Source organism: Gossypium arboreum, chromosome 10, assembly GCF_025698485.1.
Source record: "Gossypium arboreum isolate Shixiya-1 chromosome 10, ASM2569848v2, whole genome shotgun sequence".
NCBI classification, from domain to species: domain Eukaryota; kingdom Viridiplantae; phylum Streptophyta; class Magnoliopsida; order Malvales; family Malvaceae; genus Gossypium; species Gossypium arboreum.
Genome location: NC_069079.1, coordinates 61,896,551 through 61,905,794, shown reverse-complemented (window position 1 = coordinate 61,905,794; position 9,244 = coordinate 61,896,551). Strand labels below are relative to the sequence as shown.

The following is a 9,244-nucleotide window of genomic DNA, read 5'->3' as shown; positions in this document are numbered from 1 at the left end:
ATGCATCTCTATATAAACAAAATTAATTAGTAAATTGAAAAATTATTTAAATATCCTAAAATATTGAAAGAATATATCATTACAAAAGAGTAATTTTTTAAAGCTTTTTAGTTTTTTTTCATATTTTGAAATTTTTAATTTTATTTTGTTTTAATTTTCTAATATAAAAATTATATAAAAATTTAAATTTTATCTAATTCTTCTAAATATTACTTAAATTTTTAAAATTATTTATTTAAAATTAATATAAAAATATAATAATTTAATATAAAAATAAAAAATTAAATATTAACGACGTTTATAAGAAAATGCCGTAAAAAATTATTTTATTTTAAACAAAATGGTGTCATTTTGCTCCCTGTCTTCTATCCCTTATTTTTCTCCTAAACCATAACCCCAAAATCCCTTATTTTATCCCTAAATCCCAAATCTCTTATTTTTTCCCCGTAAAAATTGGAATCCCAAAATTAAAAACCCCAAATCAAAATCCCCAAATCGAAATCTCAAAATCCCTTTGATTTTCGCCGACCGTCTACTAAATCGTCGTTCACTGTCTCCTCTGCTGCATCGCCGTCGACTCTCCTTTATCGTATCGCCATCACACTCTTCTATCGCACTGCCGTGTAAGTTTTTTCCGTTTGTTTGTGATTGTTATTATTAAGCTACAAGATTTAATGAATGCTTAGCCCTAAAAATGGTCTTGCTTATTAAAGAGTTCTATCTTTTTCAGGTGCCCAAGGGCCTCAAGTGCAGAATTTGCTAGAGCGGCTTACTGGTCAACACACTGTCCCAAATGTTTTTATTTGTAAGTTTCTTGATTTAGCATTTACCAAACAGATATAGAACTCCCTTGACTGTAAAACAGTATGCATGGCTTATTGCTTTTATATGTATAAAGCCCTTACCAGTCCATTTATTATCTTTAATGTTTACTATCTATGAAAGGATGAAGTAGAAGGCTGTCTTGTCAGGTTGTTCTTTACCAATAGAACAGAAGTCGGTCATAGTTTAATAAGAAAACCAATTTGAGCATCATGACTTTGTACTTGGCTTATCTGTTAATGGCTTCTTTTTCTTCCGGTTCAAGTTCTGGTTAAAAGAATCACTTATGAAAGAACAACCTTTTTTTTTTTGTTATGATTCTAAAAGAAGTTGTTGTGACAGGAAAAATTATCGTGCTCATTTCCTGCCTTGCGATACTTTTGAACTCCAACATTAGGAACTTTGTTTAAAGTAACATGTGAAATAACAGTTACCAATTTTCTTTGGTTATATAAGTGTAACTGATGCTCTAATCCTGTGTCTGCTTTGCACAGGGGGTAAACACATCGGTGGTTGTATAGGTATTCATGCTTTTCCTTCTCTTGAATGATACATTCTTTAAAATGAGGCCCTGCTGCATCTTTTAATAGGCTGGAATATGTCTAACTGCTAAAATGAATTGACATAAATAGATTTCAAAATAAGATGTTAAACTCTAGACATTTCCTAATAACGTCATACCTTGTATCTGTGTTATCTTTTAATAGCCTGGAATATGTTATTTTCATACCTTGTATCTTTGTTATCTTCCCATTTGGTGTCCACAACAGTTTGGAGTTTATTTATATAGGTGTAAAAATTTTGAATGTTCATTTGTGATTTGTTATATATATGTCTGTTGATTGTTGGAAATGTCGGAAAAGTTGAAAGTAAAAATAACGCAAAGCCTGAAATTCTCTCAAGGATATGTGAATTGTTGTGTTCCATAAAATTAGGCTTATGAACTGAAGATGTTAATTACCTTATCTTTATTGTTTGTAGGCGTAATTTTATCCTTAAAAATGTTATAGAAAAAGTTTTGTTATTGACTCGGAGAAAGGAGAAATACTTAGTAGTTGCTGCAGTTCGCTTTGTTCGCACGATTCTCGCTCGTCATGTAAGTTAATTCACTTGTAATTTTGCTATTTATACTCTTTTATTTTTCATTTATTTTATTATTTTAGCTATTATGTAGTTTCTTTTTATTCTTCTTGTAGCATATAAAAAATTTTGGACATACTTTGCTCACCACAACACTAATTACTGGAATGACTCTGCCATCCAATAAAATACATAGGGTTCAGCTAATTTCTCATTATGGTGTTAGATGAACACAAAGCTTCTCTGGATTTCTTCTACCTTTTGGAATCATATATTCCTTCCATTTTAATGGCTGCTTTTTCTTTTTCTTTTTTTCTATTGATTACAATTAAATGTAACGGCAACATCAACAAATTTTTTTTTTTGAAACATTCTAATGAATATCCAATTACTTGAATCACTGAAAATGATCAAATAATGTTCATTTTTAACATGTTTCAAATACTCTGAAACAAAGCAAAAATGATGAAATAATGTTCATTTTAGAATATTTTGAACCATGTATAGAATGAAATTAAATAAATGAATGTCTTAGATTTATATAAATTTGGACATTCTTTTATTTAAATTCATTTTAATGTGTATTTCTTTTAAAAAATGTTATCATGTGACATGTCATGTGTAAATTTTATTAGTCACATTAGTATCTGTAATAACACTTTTATTAATAGAAAGATATAATTGATTTTTGACACTGAAAAGTGAATAAAATATTTTTTTAAGAGCTTAACAGCTACATTTTTATCATTAAGCCTTACATGGAAATCATTGTTAATATTTTTGAATAGCCAAACAGATAATTTTCCATCTCAACCGATTGGGACATGAGCAAATGATTTTGTTTATCTAATCTGACCCATAACTCTATACATGAACAGCAGCTTTACTCAAAATTATTAATTAAATCAATTTCTAATAGTATTATTTTAATATTTAATATTCTAAAAAAGTCTTTAAATTAATAGGCTGTTTTCAATTGAGCCCTTATACTTGTATTTAACCATTTGATCTTTAGAACTATTTTTTTAGGCAACTATTTTTTAGCACCTTTACTTAAAGTATGCTGACAAACCAATAATAAAAAAAAAAGGGAGGCAAGTTGTGGCTAATTACCACTACATAATTAAGACTCGCAACATAAAGTAAAACATGTTTGTTTCATGTTTCATCAACAAACAAATTAATACATAATAATAATAATTATGTTTCTGCCGTATAAAAAATACATTAAACTCCCAAGGCAAGAATTGATATTTTCAATTTAAAATCATTAAAAAATTTATACAAAATTAATTAATCATTTTCAGTGATTCAAAAGTAATTGGATATTCATTAGAATGTTTCAAAACAAAACAAAGAAGAAGAAGAAGGAGATCTTGATGTTGATTTTCATAAGAATTATAAATACTATTGTTTTTCATAAGAATTATAATATATATCATATCATAACTTACATAAATATATAAAAATCACATAGATTTGGGCAATACTATTGTTTTTCCCTACTCTTAATTATACTTATAAATAAACAACTTACCTAAATTAGTTTAAACCCATTAGATACTTAGTACTTGATATGTATTATGTAACACTCCTTACTCGAATTCGACGCCGGAACAGGATACGAGGTGTTATCGGACTTAAACACATATATACAAACATTTTTGGGTCATAAAATTTTGCTCAATTTTTAAAACTTTCAAACTTGCTCTAACGACCCTATTATAGACCTACGAGGTTGTGTAGTTATCAATTTACCTTTCGGAAAGTAGATATAGTGCAGATGTCTGAATGGAAAATCCTCGTTTATTTGGTGTGATTTGGTTACTCGATTGATCTTATTTGATGATGGTCTGATTATAGCTAAATAAAAAGCTAAAGTGAGGTTTCCTTTGCAAGTTTGAGAAACTCAAAAATATGCTAGTGAGTGGTAAGCTAAATGAGTAAAGTGAGGATCGAATTTTGATTCTAAATTTCAGGTTGGACCTGATTCATGTTTTTATTATTCTGATATTGATTTTTTGTACCGAAGAATCTGGGGCTTATGCAGAAATTTTTATACGAAGTTCACAATAGTGGCTTGTCTGTTCATCCAGAGAGTAATAAAATATGCAGTCATATGAAATTGATGTTCTGGTAATTGCGTATGTTACATGCTAATTGTGATTTTGTGTTCAAATGTTGATTTGTCAACATGTAAAGGCTGAATTTCAAGAGTATTCAGGACTATTACAGTCAGTGATGAATCTAGAATGCAAATGAATAGAAACATTATAGATTTCGTATCTAAATTATCTTTATCTCTGAAAAGGAAGATGTTATCAAATTGTGATTGATCGTTCGTGTACAGATTTCTTGTTTAAAAAAAATAGCCGAGTAAGATGTTTCTGGAATTATTCGATTATGCGAAGTGTCAATCTCCACTATTTCATATTGAGATTCGAGGATTATATCCCAAATTATGGAAAAAGCTACAGGAAACTATGGGTATGCAATTGCATCTTGGCACTATAATACGTCTGTAGATTGATGGTAAGTCTGAGAGAGTAATTCAGATTATTGACGATATGCTCTGACATTGTGTGTTAAAGTTCAAGGTGACTAGAAGAGATATACGAGGTTGATATGATTTTTGATTATGGGAAATTAGTGAAAGTGATTCATGAGAGTTGAAAGAAATTTCTTCTGGTAAGATTTTCGAGGACAAAAATCCCTAAGGGGGAGAGTTGTAACAACTCGATTTTGGGTCTAGTTGGAACAGTGGTTTCGAGGCCATAAATTCAACATAAGAAAATTTATTTTTATTATATTTTTATGGTTTACAATTTCACGGATTAATTTCATGAAAATTTCGTTCGAAAATTTTGACGTTTGGGCACTCAATTTAGTCAAAAAACTAAATCGTAAAGAGTGCAAAACTTGAGTTCTAGAAGCTAAAGGTGTCTAATTGCAATGAAATTTTAAATTGGAGGTCCTTAAATGGTAATTAGACCATTGAATAATTTTTTGGACAAAAATGGACATGAAATAGGTGAAATAGAATATTTTTAAGTTAGGGGCATTTTGGTCATTTAGTAATTAAATGACTTAATAAACAAAATAAAAGCCAAAATTTCTTGTCGATATTCTTACTTGGCCGAATTTTACATGAAGAAACCATGGCTAGGGTTTTCCAAGCTTCCAAGCTCGATTGCAAGTTCGTTCTAGCTCGTTTTTAATGATTTTTACGTTTTTTAAATCCTCGTAACAAGATCTATCTATTCCTATCATTAATTTGAGTTATGGTTAAAGTCTAGAGTTTTGAACATGATGAACATGTGTGTATTTTGATGATTAATGGTAGAAAATGCATGTTTATGGTTAGAGAAATGACTTTTACTAAGTGATTTTCGGTGAAAATGTCTAAAAGGACTAATTTGTAAAAGTTATAAAATGTGTCATAACAATGTGTTTTAATGGAAATTGTCGGCTGTTAAATATGAAAAAAGTTTAGGGGAAAAATGTAATTTTTTCCAAATATAATTTTTGGGATGAATTAATTATTATAATGATTAAATAAGTTAAATGTGATGTTTTAGATCAAGAAAAATGAAGTTTGAGTCTAGATCGAGGGAAAAACAAATATTGGACAAATAGGTCCAAATCGCCATTGTCGCATTCGAGGTAAGTTTGCATGTGAATAATGCAATGCTATATTTATGTTTTAAATTACTTTAATATTATATGATTTATATGATTGATATTAAGAGTAAGTTCGATAATGCCAATATAACAAAGAAGTCCCGATTGAACCTTAGGAATAGATAGGATACAAATGTCATGACATTAGGGTTATTTGTGATCCCATGTAAGACCATGTCTGGAACATGACATTGGCATCAATATATGTGATCCCATGTAAGACCATGTCTGGGACATGGCATTCGCATCGATATATGTGATCCCATGTAAGTGCTGGAGCACCGGTGCCCCCAAGGCGCAGCAAAAAAATAAAATTCCGGCAATCCAACCATGGATCCATGTGCGAGGAACGAATCGGGAAAATTGAAATAATGAAAATGGTTTCAAAATTACCTGAACTTCAATCTAAGTAGACAGTGATACCTCGGCAACTAGAATTTCGAACCACTATTGAACCAAGTCGCAACTTTTCAGATGCCAACCTCTACGTAGTCCACCTAGTTGACAACGAATGGAAGAGGCCCTCAAAACGGTTTTAGAGATTTCTTTGTTTTGACGGCTGCTAGACACTCAAAAATAAAAACTAGGTTTTCTTTTTAGGGTTATTTTCTATATATATATATAACTCCCTTTTAAATTTGGTATATTTATGTCAAATATTTTAAAATAAACAAATGTAATGATGTTTTAATCGAAAATTATAATTACATTAATTATAACAAAGATTTCGTAAACTATATTTATTTAAATTTATATACGAACCAACTTCATATATTAATAGAATTATGTTCTCATTATGTATACAACATTCTTATACATATAATATGTTGTTCGATATTTGATTGCCCAATTAAATTAATTCTATAATTAATTTAATTCATGTGACAACAAAAAACAATACCAACTATGTTTTATTCCGATCATCTCAACCATATGGTGTGACCTTGTAGGCTCTTGTAACGTTAGCAGTAATACTAGAACGATTCTAATGTTACATACAATGAGTGGCATCTAGCAATGCATCATTGCTACCTAAGTTACAAGAAATCATGATTCGACATAACCTTTTTGTGATTTATCTTTCATGCATTAATCCTTAAGTCATTTATCTCTAGAATGAACACAAGTCATGGAATAGTCACACTTGCATAGTCCATCTCATGTTTCTTGATATCTTGAGTAGACTATGATATACAAATAAGTATGACATCTCATATCAACTTATTTGAGCATGGCCATGCATTTCTAGTCTCACTCAATCAAGTGGCCTAAGATATTACTCCCATTATGTAGGAAGGACCTATTCTATATTGATCAACCATATCCCTCTACATAGATTGTGGTATATCCAACATCAGCCTTTATAGAACAACCAGTTACAGTGTACATATGACTGTAACAAAATATACAACTCACGATGTTGGAATAATGATGATCTCAAGTTTGAGGATCATATACATATTAATCACTATGAGTAATGTTATGAAAATTACATAATAATCCAAGAAACATACTCATAGCGGGTCAGTCCAATATGTTGTTTTCTAACTCACATATTCATGCATTGATTTTGACACTCCATATCAATGAAAACTCTTTATCATCAATCAACTACATGTTAGTCTCAATACATTATTGTTGTCCTAGTCAACAATAATACTTTACTAAGGATCTTTTTAGAACAATCATATTATTCTCAAGACGTTATTACAAAATAGTTTATTTATACACACAGAAAGAAAAACTGAAATAATAATGGAAACGCCTTATATTAAAACATGATAAATCAAATATGTTATTACAACCATCTCATGATTGATCTTTGGGCATACTCTTACAGTAAGACCATATCTGGGATATGGCATTGGGCATTGATATATGATTTCATGTAAGACCATGTCTGGGACATGGCATCAATATGAGACATTATGTAAAACTATAGCTGGGTTATCGGCTTCGATTTGTGATCCCATGTAAGACCATATCTGGGATATGGCATTGGCATCTTACTATGTGTATGAGAATTCCCGAGTATCCTTTAGTATTCCAAGTGGTTCAACGGGAAATTCAAAGACTCTGCCAAAGTTGACAAAGTAAATGATTATGATACGAGTTGGTACAGGTATGTATGTAAAGTTTATAAGCATTGGCTTCATGATATTATGAATTCATGACCACTATGAAGGTGACTTTAAGTTAACCATGTGAGTATTGGTTTATGTGTATGACGAATAAATACATGGTAAAGTTGATTTATACTTATGAAAAAGGGCCTTTAGGCCAAATGGAATTGAGATATGAAATGTTTTATTTCATTGATTGTGACTCAATGAACATGAAATGAAGGAAAGATTGATATTAATGTCTATTAAAAATATTTATGAAATCTTGTGATTAAGTGTTTGTGTTTATGATGAGTAAATTCATGGTAAATTCAATTTAGAGTTTAAATCATTGAAAGATGTTAAGCTCTAGGCTCGAAAATATGAATACGCATAATTAATGTACATGTTACTATAAGGCTTGAAATGATTTGTTAATGATCATTATGGTATTTTATATTGGAGGGGTTATGACTGTTTGGAAAATGTTAAGATGTATTAAATTATGCACATAAATTGAAGGGGGCAAGCATCGTGATTGAGTAAGTTATGTCTACGAAGATTTAATGAAGTTTATGTTGTGTTATGTTATGTTAGTTGTATGACAAATGTATTGCCATTGTTGCTTATTATTTCCATACGAACTTACTAAGCTTTGTAGCTTACTCCCTCTTCCTTTTTCATATCTTATAGGGTGTTATGCTAGCTCGAGTTAGAGATCACCGAAGATGCTATCACACTATCAAGCTATCATGTTGAGTACAAGTGAATGCAAACCCTTTTGAGTTTATGGCATGTATAAGGACTTAGTCATTTGGTGTATGAGTCATTATGATTTGGCTAAATACATTAGCTTGTGATGGTTAAAGGTTGGATGTAATTTGTAGCCATGCAAATTGGCTTATATTAGCTAAATGGCTGTAAGCCCATATAAGTGTGTATGTGCATATGTCAATGTTTTTTGATGTGGTTTGTATTTGCTTGATATTTGTTAGTTATGAGTTTATTCATATGTTAATGCCCTTTGAGTTTGAATTTAACATGAAGTGATTTGGCAAGCCTAATGTTATAATGCATGATAGATGATGGTATGAAACTGATACGTTATTGTTTGATTGCAGCTATTTTTAAATGCATTTATATGCTTAAGATTTTTCCATATGATGTAGTTTGAATATGTGCAAGTGAGGGTGGCAAAATTGCTTACGAAATAGCCTTGTATTTGTCCACAAGAGTAGACACACGGGTGTGTGTCTAGGCCGTGTGTGACACACAATTTGCCCCATGGGCATATGCTCCGGCCATGTGTCCCATGCACCTTGATTTTGAAAAAAAATATAGAATGTCCAGGATTCAACACACAGGTAGAGACGGGCGTGTGTCTTAGCCGTGTGGAGGACACGGCCTAAACACACGGGCATATGATTTGGCCATGTGACCTCATTTTTATGATGATGTCATAAACATAATGCATCCTAAGATGGACACGACTTGAAGCATGGGCGTGTGATATGCCACATGGGCGTGTCCCTTCACCCACACGGGCGTGTGGATCTGTT

At 30.9% G+C, this 9,244-nt stretch overlaps 1 long non-coding RNA gene across 1 annotated transcript; it reads left to right on the top strand.

The window, feature by feature from the left end:
* Positions 1 to 321: 321 nt before the first annotated feature.
* LOC108454011 (uncharacterized) lies at positions 322 to 8,725 on the top strand. Its single transcript, XR_001866654.2, has 5 exons — positions 322 to 623; positions 731 to 805; positions 1,317 to 1,343; positions 1,804 to 1,918; positions 8,379 to 8,725. It is a non-coding gene; the product is annotated as an uncharacterized LOC108454011 (long non-coding RNA).
* The last annotated feature ends 519 nt before the right edge of the window (positions 8,726 to 9,244 follow it).